Raw genomic sequence first — 14,725 nt, forward strand, 5'->3', positions numbered from 1 at the left:
ACCTTATTGTAATAAGCGCCATTTAATTTAGCATAATCCACCTAAATATATTTTAGATAAGTTTACAGTAAGTGAATAATAAACAAACACAATGAAATATATTATTTTCGTTAGGTTCAGAATGATTTTTGCGACATTATTGCATACACAAATTTTCGCTTGCCTTCTTCGGCAAGAAGAGCTTTGCTGTTTAAGCCAAAATCGCAAGTTTTACCTATTCGGCACGATATATATATATATATATATATATATATATATATATATATATATATATATATATATATATATATATATATATATATCACAACATATATATATATATATATACACACATTTATATATATATATATATATATATATATATATATATATATATATATATATATATATTCACAAAATATGTATATATATATATATATATATATATATATATATATATATATATATATATATATATACAACACGCTGGCCATCTCCCACCGAGACAGGTATACTATCCTGCCAAATGAGTAGGACAGAAACCTGTATTTGTTTTACATGTGCGTCGATACAGTACGGATGATAAGCGAGAGATGATTGTGGATGTTATGAATGAAAAGAAGCTGGATGTCCTGGCTCTAAGTGTAAACAAATGGGATTAATTCAGGGTTTTCTAAGAGAGTTAGAGCTAAGGAAGGAGTGGCTATAATATTGAAGGATCAGATATGGCAGATAAGGAGGTTATATAAATGTATAAATTCAAGGATTATGTGGAGCAAAATAAGGTTTGGATGTGAAAAGTGGGTTATAGTAAGTGTTTCTGCATCTGGAGAAGAGAGAAGTGTAGAGGAGAGAGAGAGAGAGAATTTGGGAAATGTTGAATGAGTGCGTGGGGAGCTTTGAGCCAAGTGAGAGAGTACTTGTGGTGGGACACCTAAATACTGAAGAGGGCAAAACTGTTGTGGAGGGAGTAGTAAGCAAGTTTGGTGTACCATAGGTAAATGAAAAAAGGGGCATTTAATTGAACTATATATAGAAAAACGTTAGGTAATAAGTAATACAGTTTTTAAGAAAAGGAGGATAAATATACGAGATGTGGTATAGCACGTTATGAAAGTAGTTTATTAGATTAGGTTGATGGTTAGACTTCAGAGTGGCAACAGATATATCGGATCATTTTTTTTTAGCTGTAGCTACAGTTAGAATAAGAGGTAGGTAGGGCAAAAGGAAAATGGCAGCAACAAGTAAAAGGAAGGTGATAGTTTATAAACTAAAGGAAGAAGAAATAAGAGTGAGATATAAGCAACTATTGGGAGAAAGGTGGGCTAGTGAGAGTATGAGTAGTGGGGGGGGGGTTTGAAGAGGTGTGGGACAGTTTCAGAAATGCAGTGTTAGAATGTGGGGCAGAAGTTTGTGGCAGTAGGAGGGTGGGTGCAGGAGGAAAGAGGAATGATTGGTGGAATGATGAGTTGAAGGGTGTGATATAAGAGAAAAACGTCGCTTATGAGAGGTTTTTACAAAACAGAAGAGATATAAGAAGGGTGGAGTATATATCGGGAATATTTTGAGGAACTCTTAATTTTAAACGTTGATAAAGAGAAGGATGCAGTAATTTCATGCATTGGCCAGGGAGGTATAATATCTTTTAGAAGTGAAGAAGAGCCGGATGTGAGTGTGGAGGAGGTGCGTGAGGCATTGGGTAAAATGAAAGTAGGTAAAGCAACTGGAGCTAATGGAATCATGATAGAAATATTAAAAGCAGGGAGGAATATAGAAGAGATTGTAAAAGTTATGAGGGAATAAGTTTACTGAGTATATCAGGTGAAGTGTGTGGTCGGGTTATTATTGAATGACAGAGAGCAGGATTGCAGATGAAAAAGGAGGCTTTAGAATGGGTAGGTGATGTATGTACCAAGTGTTTACATTGAAGAGAGAGATTTCGTTCGGATTTTTAACCCCGGAGGGTTAGCCACCCAGGATAACCCAAGAAAGTCAGTGCGTCATCGAGGACTATCTAACTTATTTCCATTGGGGTCCTCAGTCTTGTCCCCCAGGATGCGACCCACACCAGTCGACTATCACCCAGGTACCTATTTGCTGCTAGGTGAACAGGACAACAGGTGTAAGGAAACGTGTCGGAATGTTTCTACCCGCCGGGAATCGAACCCGGGCCCTCCGTGTGTGAAGCGGGAGCTTTAGCCACCAGGCCACCGGGCAATATTTAGATGAAGGTAGGGATGTTTTCATTGCATTTATGGATTTATAAAAGGCTTATGTTAGGGTAGATAGGGGAGCAATGTGGCAGATGTTGGAAGTGTATGGAATACGTGGTAAATTACTAAATGCTGTAAAAGGTTTTTATGGGGATAGTGAGGCTCAGGTTAGGGTGTGTATGAGAGAGGGAGACTACTTCCCAGTAAAAGTAGGTCTTGAACAGGGATGTGTTGTCACCATGGTTGTTTAACATATTTATGAATGGTGTTGTTAAAGCAGTAAATGCTAAGGTGTTGGGGAGAGGGGTTGGATTAAATTATGGGGAATCAAATACAAAATGAAAATTAACACAGTTACCTTTTGCTGATGATACTCTGCTTTTGGGAGATTCTAAAGAGAAGTTGCAAAGGTTAGTGGACGAGTTTGGGAGGGTGTGTACAGGAGGAAAGTTAAAAGTGAACAAAAATAAGAATAAGGTGATGAGTGTATCGAACGAGTTAAGTAAAAAAAAATTGGATATCACATTGGAGGGAGGGAGTATGGAAGAAGTGAATGTATTCAGATATATGGAAGCAGACTTGTCATCGGATGGGTTTGTGAAGGACGAGGTAAACCATGAAATTGACGAAGGAAAGAAGGTGGGTAGTGCATTGAGGTATTTGTGGTGACAAAGAATATTAACCAAGGAGGCACATAAAGGAAATGTATTAAAGTATAATGGTACAGTACACTTATATGGAGGTGAAGCATGGATTGTAAATTCTGCAGCTAGAAGGAGGCTGGAGGCAGTAGAGCTATCGTGTTTAAGGGCAATGTGTGGTGTAAATATTATGCAGAGAATTCGTAGTGTGGAAATTAGGAGGAGGTGTGGAGTTACTAAAAGTATTATTCAGAGGGCTGAGGAGTTGTTGAGGTGGTTTGATTATTTAGAGAGAAGGAAGCAAAATAGGATGACTTGGAAGGTGTATAAATCTGTAGTGGAGGGAAGGAGGCGCATGGGTCGTCCTAGGAAATGATGGAGGGAAGGGGTAAAAGAAGTTTTGTGTGTAAGGGGCTTGGGCATACAGTAGACATGTGTCAGCATGTTAGACAGGAGTGAAAGGAGACAAATGGCTTTTGGGGCCTGACGAGCTGTTGGAGTGTGAGCAGGGTAATATTTTGTAAAGGGATTCAGAGAAACCTGTTAGCCGGACGTGAGTCCTGGAGGTGGGAAGCATAATGCCTGCACTTTAAAGGAGGGGTTTGGGATATTTGATGTTTGGAATGACATCTGAATTGCCATATCTTCGTTCCTCTACAACGACAGTGATTATGTGTGGAAGATAGTGAAAGTGTTTCTCTCTTTCTTTGGTCACCTTGCCTCGGTGGGAGACGGCCAGCTTGTTCAAATATATATATATATATATATATATATATATATATATATATATATATATATATATATATATATATATATATATACATATGTGTGTGTGTGTGTTTAGTAGGTAGTAGGTTGGTAGACAGCAACCACCCAGGGAGGTACTACCGTCCTGCCAAGTGAGTGTAAAACGGAAACCTGTAATTGTTTTACATGATGGTAGGATTGCTGGTGTCTTTTTTCTGTCTCACAAACATGCAAGATTTCAGGTACGTCTTGCTACTTCTACTTACACTTAGGTCACACTACACATACATGTACAAGCATATATATACACACCCCTCTGAGTTTTCTTCTATTTTTCTTTCTAGTTCTTGTTCTTGTTTATTTCCTCTTATCTCCATGGGGAAGTGAAACAGAATTCTTCCTCTGTAAGCCATGCGTGTTGTATGAGGCGACTAAAATGCCGGGAGCAAGGGGCTAGTAACCCCTTCTCCTGTATAAATTACTAAATTTAAAAAGAGAAACTTTCGTTTTTCTTTTGGGCCACCCTGCCTTGGTGCGATACGGCCGGTTTGTTGAAAGAAAAGCTATATGTGTGTGTGTGTGTAGATAGATAGATAGTTAGATACGTCGAAGCTCAATAATAAAAAACATATAGACAGAAATTCCGAAAATTAATTGGTCTGTCTATTTCGACCCCCTACTGGGGTTCCTCTTCAGCTGGTTAGGCTTATTCGGCATGATACACACACACGCGCACACACACACACACACACACACACACACACACACACACACACACACACACACACACACACACACACACACACACACACACACACACACACACACATGACATGGTGACAAGAGAGAGAGGGGTGGGTGGATTGCATTTTCTTGGACTGCAGGAAGGCGTTTGACACAGTTCCACACAAGAGATTAGTGCAAAAACTGGAGGACCAAGCAGGGATAACAGGGAAGGCACTAAAATGGATCAAGGAATACAGCGAGTCATGGTACGTACTAGGGTGTCAGAGTGGGCACCTGTGACCAGCGGGGTCCCACAGGGGTCAGTCCTAGGACCAGTGCTGTTTCTGGTATTTGTGAACGACATGACGGAAAGAATAGACTCCGAGATGTCCCTGTTTGCAGATGACGTGAAGCTGATGAGAAGAATTCATTCGATCGAAGGTCATGCAGAACTACAAAGGGATCTGGACAGGCTGCAGACCTGGTCCAGCAATTGGTTCCTGGAGATAGGGGGGACATGATAACGACATACAAAATACTGAGAGGAATTGACAAGGTGGACAAAGACAGGATGTTCCAGAGATGGGACACAGCAACAAGGGGACACAGTTGGAAGTTGAAGACACAGATGAATCACAGGGATGTTTGGAAGTATTTCTTCAGCCACAGAGTAGTCAGTAAGTGGAATAGTTTGGGAAGCGATGTAGTGGAGGCAGGATCCATACATACCTTTAAGCAGAGGTATGATAAAGCTCACGGTTCAGGTAGAGTGACCTAGTAGTGACCAGTGAAGAGGCGGGGCCAGGAGGTTGGAATCGACCCCTGCAACCTCAACTAGGTGAGTACAACTAGGTGAGTACACACACACACACACACACACACACAAAAAAAAAAAAAAAAAGGGAGGAAGACTGGGGAAGGAGACTAGATGAGCTGGAAAGGAAGATGGAAGAGAGGTTAGCAGCAGAATGCAGAAGGTGGAAGCAACAGGCCACAGCAGCAGAAATCAAGATAGAGAGATTAGAAGAGGAGCTGAGACATCTGAAACAGCACAGAGACAAAGATATTACAGAAGTAGCATCGGCAATGGCTACATCGAACACAGACAACAGGTCCGAAGGAAGCATGGAAACTAAACTGTATGCAGAGGTCCTGTCAAACCCACATGGGGCCAAAACAAAGACAGGGAGCACTCTAGGACAGAAAGAGAGGTTGGAAGACATTGATGGAACTAGGACATGTGCAAGGACCTTACCAGATACCTGTGGGGGCCAGGAGCAAGTGAGCAGGAAGGATAAACCAAGAAGCATAGGGGCCATAACGAGGGAAGGGACTGAAGGAAGGAACACTCCACGGGAAGGAACTAAAACACATCAGAGGATGCAATGGGAGTCACAGTGGGAGGTGGAAAGGGAGAGATCCGTGTTTGTCTATGGGCTAGACGAAGCTAAAGGGGAAACTTATGATGAAAGAAAGCAGGAGGAGAAAAAAGCGATTGAAGACATCATGAAGGTGATAGGCGAGGGGGACATGACCCAGGTGGCAAATTTTCGGAGAATTGGGTGGTTCACAAAGAAAAGGAATCGGCCTCTCAAAGTAATTTTCAAGGCAGAATCAACCCGAACCATGATCCTGCAGGAGAAAGCACGGCTGAGAGGCAAGCAGGAGTTCCGGAGTGTGTACCTCGACCGAGACAGAACACAGGACGAAAGGAAGACAATGAAAGAGAGAGTTCAAAAACGAAAGGAGAAATGGGAGGAAATGAAAAAGGAGAGCAGAATAACCCAGGATCAAATGGAAGGACAAGCGCACCCCCCAGAAACACCTGCAGAAGGACTCCAGCCACGACACCCCCAAGGCAACTGAACATTCCAAACCAACCATCACACACCGATCCCTCTGTTTCCACCCCCCGCACCACAGTTACAGTATTAGAACAGAAGTTGAAGGTTTGGTACACAAATGCAGATGGATTAACGAATAAACATGAGGAATGGCAAGAAAGAATCAATGAGAAGTCCCCAGACATCATAGCAGTTACAGAAACAAAACTCATGGAGACAATAACAGATGCAATCTTCCCACAAGGATACCAGATCATGAGGAAAGATAGAAGGGGTAGGGGGGGAGGTGGGGTTGCTCTGCTCGTAAAAAACAGATGGAAATTCGAGAAAATGGAAGGAATAGATGAGACAGGAGAAAGAGACTACATAGCAGGTACACTTCAGTCTGGGGAACACAAAGTGGTCATTGCAGTGATGTATAATCCACCACAGAACTGCAGGAGGCCAAGAGAGGAATATGAAGAGAGCAACAGAGCAATGGTGGACACACTTGCTGAGGTGGCAAGAAGAGCTCACTCCAGCAGAGCAAAGTTGCTAGTTATGGGGGATTTCAACCACAGGGAGATTGACTGGGAAAACCTGGAGCCACATGGGGGTCCCGAAACATGGAGAGCCAGGATGTTGGACGTGGTGCTGGAAAACCTCATGCACCAACATGTTAAGGACACTACCAGAGTGAGAGGGGAGGATGAACCAGCAAGATTGGACCTTGTGTTCACCCTGGGCAGCTCAGACATTGAGGATATCAAGTATGAGAGTCCCCTAGGAGCTAGCGACCACGTGGTTCTGTGCTTTGAATACATAGTAGAGCTGCAAGTGGAGAGAATAACAGGAGTAGAATGGGAAAAGCCTGACTATAAAAGAGGGGACTACATAGGGTTGAAGAACTTCATGCGGGAGGTCCAGTGGGACAGAGAACTGGCAGGAAAGCCAGTAAATGAAATGATGGAATATGTAGCAACAAAATGCAAGGAGGCAGTGGAAAGGTTCATTCCCAAGGGCAACAGTAACAACGGGAAGACCAGAACAAGCCCCTGGTTTACCCGACGGTGTAAGGAGGCAAAAACAAAGTGCAATAGAGAATGGAAAAAGTACAGAAGGCAGAGAACACACGAAAATAGGGAGATCAGTCGCAGAGCCAGGAATGAGTACGCACAGGTAAGGAGGGAGGCCCAGCGACAGTATGAAAATGACATAGCATCGAGAATCAAGACTGACCCGAAACTGTTGTATAGCCACATCAGGAGGAAGACAACAGTCAAAGACCAGGTGATCAGATTAAGGACAGAAGGTGGAGAACTCACAAGAAATGATCAGGAGGTATGTGAGGAGCTGAACAGGAGATTTAAGGAAGTTTTTACAGTAGAGACAGGAAATGCTGTGGGAAGACAGCACAGAAGGGAACATCAAGAGGGAATATACCAACAAGTGTTGGATGACATACGAACAACTGAGGAGGAGGTGAAGAAGCTCTTAAGTGACCTTGACACCTCAAAGGCGATGGGACCGGACAACATCTCCCCATGGGTCCTTAGAGAAGGAGCAGAGATGCTGTGTGTGCCTCTAACCACAATCTTCAACACATCCCTTGAAACTGGGCAACTACCTGAGAAATGGAAGACAGCTAATGTAGTCCCCATATTTAAGAAAGGAAACAGAAACGAGGCACTAAACTACAGACCTGTGTCTCTGACATGTATTGTGTGCAAAGTCATGGAGAAGATTATCAGGAGGAGAGTGGTCGAACACCTGGAAAGGAACAAGATTATAAATGAAAACCAGCATGGGTTCATGGAAGGCAAATCTTGTATCACAAACCTCCTGGAGTTTTATGACAAGGTAACAGAAGTAAGACACGAGAGAGAGGGTTGGGTAGATTGCGTTTTCCTAGACTGCAGGAAGGCCTTTGACACAGTTCCCCACAAGAGATTAGTGCAGAAGCTGGAGGATCAGGCACACATAAAAGGAAGGGCACTGCAATGGATAAGGGAATACCTGACAGGGAGGCAGCAACGAGTCATGGTACGTGAAGAGGTATCACAGTGGGCGCCTGTTACGAGCGGGGTCCCACAGGGGTCAGTTCTAGGACCAGTGCTATTTTTGATATATGTGAACGACATGATGGAAGGAATAGACTCTGAAGTGTCCCTGTTCGCAGATGACGTGAAGTTGATGAGAAGAATTAAATCGGACGAGGATGAGGCAGGACTGCAAAGAGACCTGGAGAGGCTGGACATGTGGTCCAGTAACTGGCTCCTCGAATTCAATCCAGCCAAATGCAAAGTCATGAAGATTGGGGAGGGGCAAAGAAGACCGCAGACAGAATATAGGCTAGGTGGACAAAGACTACAGACCTCACTCAGGGAGAAAGACCTTGGGGTGACCATAACACCGAGTACATCACCGGAGGCACACATCAACCAAATAACCGCTGCAGCATACGGGCGCCTGGCAAACCTGAGAATAGCGTTCCGATACCTCAATAAGGAATCGTTCAAGACACTGTACACTGTGTATGTTAGGCCCATACTGGAGTATGCAGCACCAGTCTGGAACCCACACCTGGTCAAGCACGTCAAGAAGTTAGAGAAAGTACAAAGGTTTGCAACAAGGCTAGTCCCAGAGCTCAAGGGAATGTCGTACGAGGAAAGGTTAAGGGAAATCGGACTGACGACACTGGAGGACAGAAGGGTCAGGGGAGACATGATAACGACATACAAGATACTGCGGGGAATAGACAAGGTGGACAGAGATAGGATGTTCCAGAGAGGGGACACAGGGACAAGGGGTCACAACTGGAAGCTGAAGACTCAGACGAGTCACAGGGACGTTAGGAAGTATTTCTTCAGTCATAGAGTTGTCAGCAAGTGGAATAGCCTAGCAAGTGAAGTAGTGGAGGCAGGAACCATACATAGTTTTAAGAAGAGGTATGACAAAGCTCAGGAAGCAGAGAGAGAGAGGATCCAGTAGCGATCAGTGAAGAGGCGGGGCCAGGAGCTGAGTCTCGACCCCTGCAACCACAATTAGGTGAGTACAATTAGGTGAGTACACACACTGGCCGAGGTGGCCAGGAGAGCACACATGGGGGGAGCAAAGTTACTAGTTATGGGTGATTTCAATCACAAGGAGATTGACTGGGAAAACCTGGAGCCCCATGGGGGTCCCGAAACATGGAGAGCCAAGATGATGGATGTGGTACTGGAGAACCTCATGCATCAACATGTTAGAGACACTACCAGAGAGAGAGGAGAGGATGAACCAGCAAGGTTGGACCTTGTATTCACCATGAGTAGTTCGGACATCGAGGGTATCATGTATGAAAGGCCCCTGGGAGCTAGTGATCATGTGGTTCTGTGCTTCGACTACATAGTTGAGCTCCAAGTGGAGAGAGTAGCAGGAATAGGCTGGGAAAAGCCAAACTACAAAAGGGGGAACTACTCAGGCATGAGGAACTTCCTTCAAGACATTCAGTGGGAGAGGGAACTGACAGGAAAACCAGTACAAGAAATGATGGACTATGTAGCAACAAAATGCAAGGAGGCAGAGGAGAGGTTTGTTCCCAAGGGAAACAGAAATAATGGGAAGAACAGAACGAGTCCTTGGTTCACCCAAAGGTGTAGGGAGGCAAAAACTAGGTGTACTAGAGAATGGAAAAGGTACAGAAGACAGAGAACTCAGGAAAATAAAGAAATCAGCCGAAGAGCCAGAAACGAATATGCACAGATAAGAAGGGAGGCTCAGAGACAATATGAAAATGACATAGCATCAAAAGTAAAGACTGACCCGAATCTGTTGTACAGCCACATCAGGAGGAAAACAACAGTCAAGGACCAGGTAATCAGACTGAGGAAGGGTGATGGGGAATTCACAAGAAACGACCGAGAGGTATGTCAGGAGCTCAACACAAGATTTAAAGAGGTATTTACAGTGGAAACCAGTAGGACTCCAAGAAATCAGAACAGGGGGGCACACCAGCAAGTGCTGGATGAGGTACATATAACCAAGGAGGAGGTGAAGAAGCTGCTATGCGAACTTGACACCTCAAAGGCGGTGGGACCAGACAACATCTCTCCATGGGTCCTTAAAGAGGGAGCAGAGATATTGTGTGAGCCATTAACAAAGATCTTCAACACATCATTTGAAACTGGGCAACTCCCTGAGGTATGGAAAATGGCAAATGTAGTCCCAATTTTTAAAAAGGGAGACAGACACGAGGCACTAAACTAGAGACCTGTATCACTAACGTGTATAGTATGCAAGGTCATGGAGAAGATCATCAGGAGGAGAGTGGTGGGGCACCTGGAAAGAAACAAGTGTATAATTGACAACCAGCACGGTTTCAGGGAAGGAAAATCCTGTGTCACAAACCTACTAGAGTTTTATGACAAGGTGACAGAAGTAAGACAAGAGAGAGAGGGTTGGATCGACTGCGTATTTTTGGACTGCAAGAAGGCCTTCGACACAGTTCCTCACAAGAGGTTACTGCAAAAGCTAGAGGACCAGGCACACATAACAGGAAAGGCACTGCAATGGATCAGAGAATATCTGACAGGGAGGCAACAACGAGTCATGGTACGCGACGAGGTGTCAGAGTGGGCGCCTGTGACAAGCGGGGTTCCACAGGGGTCAGTCCTAGGACCTGTGCTGTTCTTGGTATACGTGAACGACATAACGGAAGGGATAGACTCAGAAGTGTCCTTGTTTGCAGATGATGTGAAGTTAATGAGAAGAATCAAATCGGACGAGGATCAGGCAGGACTACAAAGAGACCTGGACAGGCTACAAGCCTGGTCCAGCAACTGGCTCCTTGAATTTAACCCTGCCAAATGTCAAGTCATGAAGATTGGGGAAGGGCAAAGAAGACCGCAGACACAATATAGTTTAGATGGCCAAAGACTGCAAACCTCACTCAAGGAAAAAGATCTGGGGGTGAGTATAACACCGAGCATATCTCCTGAGGCGCACATCAATCAGATAACTGCTGCAGCATACGGGCGCCTGGCAAACCTACGGATAGCGTTCCGATACCTCAGTAAGGATTCGTTTAAGACTCTGTATACCATCTACGTCAGGCCCATACTGGAGTATGCAGCACCAGTTTGGAATCCACACCTAGTCAAGCACGTCAAGAAATTAGAGAAAGTGCAAAGGTTTGCAACAAGACTAGTCCCAGAGCTACGGGGATTGTCCTATGAAGAAAGGTTGAGGGAAATCGGCCTGACGACACTGGAGGCCAGGAGGGTCAGGGGAGACATGATAACGACATATAAAATACTGCGCGGAATAGACGAGGTGGACAAAGACGGGATGTTCCAGAGATGGGACACAGACACAAGAGGTCACAATTGGAAGTTGAAGACTCAGATGAATCAAAGGGATGTTAGGAAGTATTTCTTCAGTCATAGAGTAGTCAGGCCATGGAATAGCCTAGAAAGTGATGTGGTGGAGGCAGGAACCATACATAGTTTTAAGGCGAGGTATGATAGAGCTCATGGGGCAGGGAGAGAGAGGACCTAGTAGCAATCAGCGAAGAGGCGGGGCCAGGAGCTGTGACTCGACCCCTGCAACCACAAATAGGTGAGTACAAATAGGTGAGTACACACACACACACACACACACACACACACACACACAAACACACACACACGCAAACACACACACACACACACACACACACACACACACACACACACACACACACACACACACACACACAAACACACACACACAAACACAGTGGAGGCAGAAAAGTTTCCAGGAAACCGAGGTGGCAGAGTGCTCCAGCAAGTGCTGGACACACTGCATACAACCTAGGAGGTGAAGAAACTGCTAAGGGAATTATGTACCTCGAAGGCGGTGGGCCTACCTACCTGGAGTCTACCTGGAGGTTGTTCCGAGGATCAAAACCCCCGCGGCCCGGTCCACCACCAGGCCTCCCTGTGGATCAGAGCCTGATCAACCAGGCTGTTACTGCTGGCCGCTCGCAGTCCAACGTACGAACCACAGCCCAGCTGATCCGGCACTGTCTTTAGATATTTGTCCAGCTCTCTCTTGAAGGCAGCCAGGAGTTTATTGGTAATTCCCCTTATGCTTTGCGGAAGGCTGTTGAACAGTCTTGGGCCCCGGACACTTATGGTGTTTTCTCTTAGTGTACCAATGGCGCTCCTACTTTTGATTGGGGGTATTTTGCATCGCCTGCCCAGTCTTTTACTTTCGTAGGGAGTGATTTCTGTGTGCAGATTCGGGACCATTCCTTCCAGGATTTTCCAAGTGGAGATTATGATATATCTCTCTCTCCTGCGTTCCAGCGAGTACAAGTCAAGTGCTTCCAAGTGTTCTCAGTAGTTAAGGTACTTGACAGAACTTATACCTGCAGTAAAGTTTCTCTGTAGACTCTCCAGATCTGCAATTTCACCTGCTTTGAACGGAACCCAGATAATATCTATCCTTGGGTCTTGATAGGGGGAGCAGATGCACTGTGTGTGCCACTTACAACAATCTTCAATAAATCTATGGAAACACGGCAACTGCCTGAGGTGTGGAAGACAGCAAATGTAGTCCCGATTTTTAAGAAAGGAGACGTACAGGCTGCATTGAATTACAAACCAGTGTCGCTGACAGGTACTGTATGTAAAGTTATGGAGAAGATTATCAGGAAAAGAGTAGTGGAGCACCTAGAACGGAATAGACTAATACATGACAACCAGCACGGTTTCAGAGAAGGGAAATCCTGCATCACGAACCTATTGGAGTTCAATTACGAGATAACAGAAGTAAGACAGGAGAGAGAGGGATGGGTAGACTGCATCTTCCTGGACTGTGAAAAGCGTTTTGACAGGGTACCACAGAAGAGAGTGGTTGAAAAATAGAGGAGCAGGCAAGAATAGGAGGGAAAGTGCTGCAGTGGATCAGGGAATATGTGACAGGAAGGAAACCACATGTGTCTGTCCGAGACGAGGGGTCAGAGTTAGTGCATATGTCGAGTGGGGTTCCACAAGAGTCAGTCTTAGGTACGGTGCTGTTTCTTGTATACGTGAATGCCATGATGGAAGGAATAGATTCAAAAGTATTGCCGTTCGCTGATGTGAAACTGATGAGAATTCAAGCGGGCGAGGATCAGGTAAGATTAGAGGGAGATCTGGATTGGCTGCAAATCTGGTCCGACAAATGGCCCCTGGAGTTTAACCCCTGCAAGTGCAAAGTAATAAAGATTGGGGAAGGACAAAGAAGACCGCAGACAGAGTACAGGTTAGGGGATCAAAGGCTGCAAACTTCACTTAAAGAAAAGGATCTTGGGATAGGCTTATACCAAACCTGCCCCTTGAGAATAGCAATTCGACATTTAAGTAAGAAATCATTCACGATACTGTACACCGTGTACGTCAGGCCTATACTGGAGTATGTAGCACTAGTATGGAACCCACACCTAGTCAAACGCGTCTAGTAATTGGAGAAAGTGTAAAAGTTTGCAATAAGACTAGTCCTGGAGCTGAAGAGTATGTTTTATTAGAAAAAGTTAAGAGAACTCAACCTGATGACACTAGAGGATAGGAGGGATATGGATTACATGATAACGACGTATAAAATACTGACAGGAATTGTCAGGGTAGAGAGGGCTCGAATGTTTCAGAGTTGAGACACAGGAGCAAGGGGCCACAACTGGAAGTTGAAAACTCAGATGAGCCATAGGGATGTTAGGAAGTATTTCTTTAGCCCTAGAGTTGTCAGAAAGTGGAATAATCTGGAGAGTGTAGTAAAGGCAAGTTCCATACATTGCTTTAAGAAGAGGTATGATAAGGCTCTAGGTATGGGGAGAGAATGACCTAGTATCGACCAGCAAAGAGGTGGAGCCAGGAGCTATGAATCGACCCTGCAACCACATAGGTAAGTACACACGCAATCACATATGCGCTCAAGCACACATAAGCACAAACACACACATACATACATTCTTACATTTTCTCACTCACTAAAACGCATCCAAGTACTTACCCGCCAAAATGCATGCAAACACACATGCTCTCTCATACACAAGCGGGTACCCACTGAAATGTAATCTTACAAAACCATTGTATCTTAATCAGGAATCAAGGCGGTCACAGCATGAAGAGGCATGGGTACTGAGGAAGAATGATCTGAGATCAAAGTGTGGACAGCAAGGCTCAGTTGCATGATGGAACAAAATTGGGAAAAAGTTTCTGTGTGGTATGCAAAGTGATGGATGAGACATTGTCTGCAGAGAGCAAGAAAGGGAAGAGACGAACTGCAGCCAGTGAGGCGAAGGTATAGAGCCTGGGGGAAGAACTGAATGCAGCTGAGGAAGGAAAATGGGGATGAGATGAGAGAGGGGACTGAAGTAATGGAAGGAGCTAAAAATAACTTTATGGAAATGGGGGTGCAGGAGATGTGAGCAACAAAGAAGTTGCTTAAATCAAATACAGAGAAATGCAGAGAGAGAAAAGAAGTAGGAAGAGGATAGAGAGATGTCTCTGGTTTTTCATGGGCTTAAGAGAGTGAAGGGAGGAGTTATGGTAGAATTCGAGAGGAGGAGGAGGAGGAGGTAATGGAGTTTAAC

General features: G+C 44.6%; 1 protein-coding gene across 4 annotated transcripts in view; it reads left to right on the forward strand.

Annotated features, from left to right (window-relative positions):
* Nucleotides 1-14,725, forward strand: part of LOC128686737 (follistatin-related protein 5) — a gene marked incomplete in the record, with an annotated part of 494,827 nt that overhangs the window by 415,646 nt on the left and 64,456 nt on the right.

This window comes from Cherax quadricarinatus, chromosome 7 (genome assembly GCF_038502225.1).
Source record: "Cherax quadricarinatus isolate ZL_2023a chromosome 7, ASM3850222v1, whole genome shotgun sequence".
In the NCBI taxonomy this organism is placed as follows: domain Eukaryota; kingdom Metazoa; phylum Arthropoda; class Malacostraca; order Decapoda; family Parastacidae; genus Cherax; species Cherax quadricarinatus.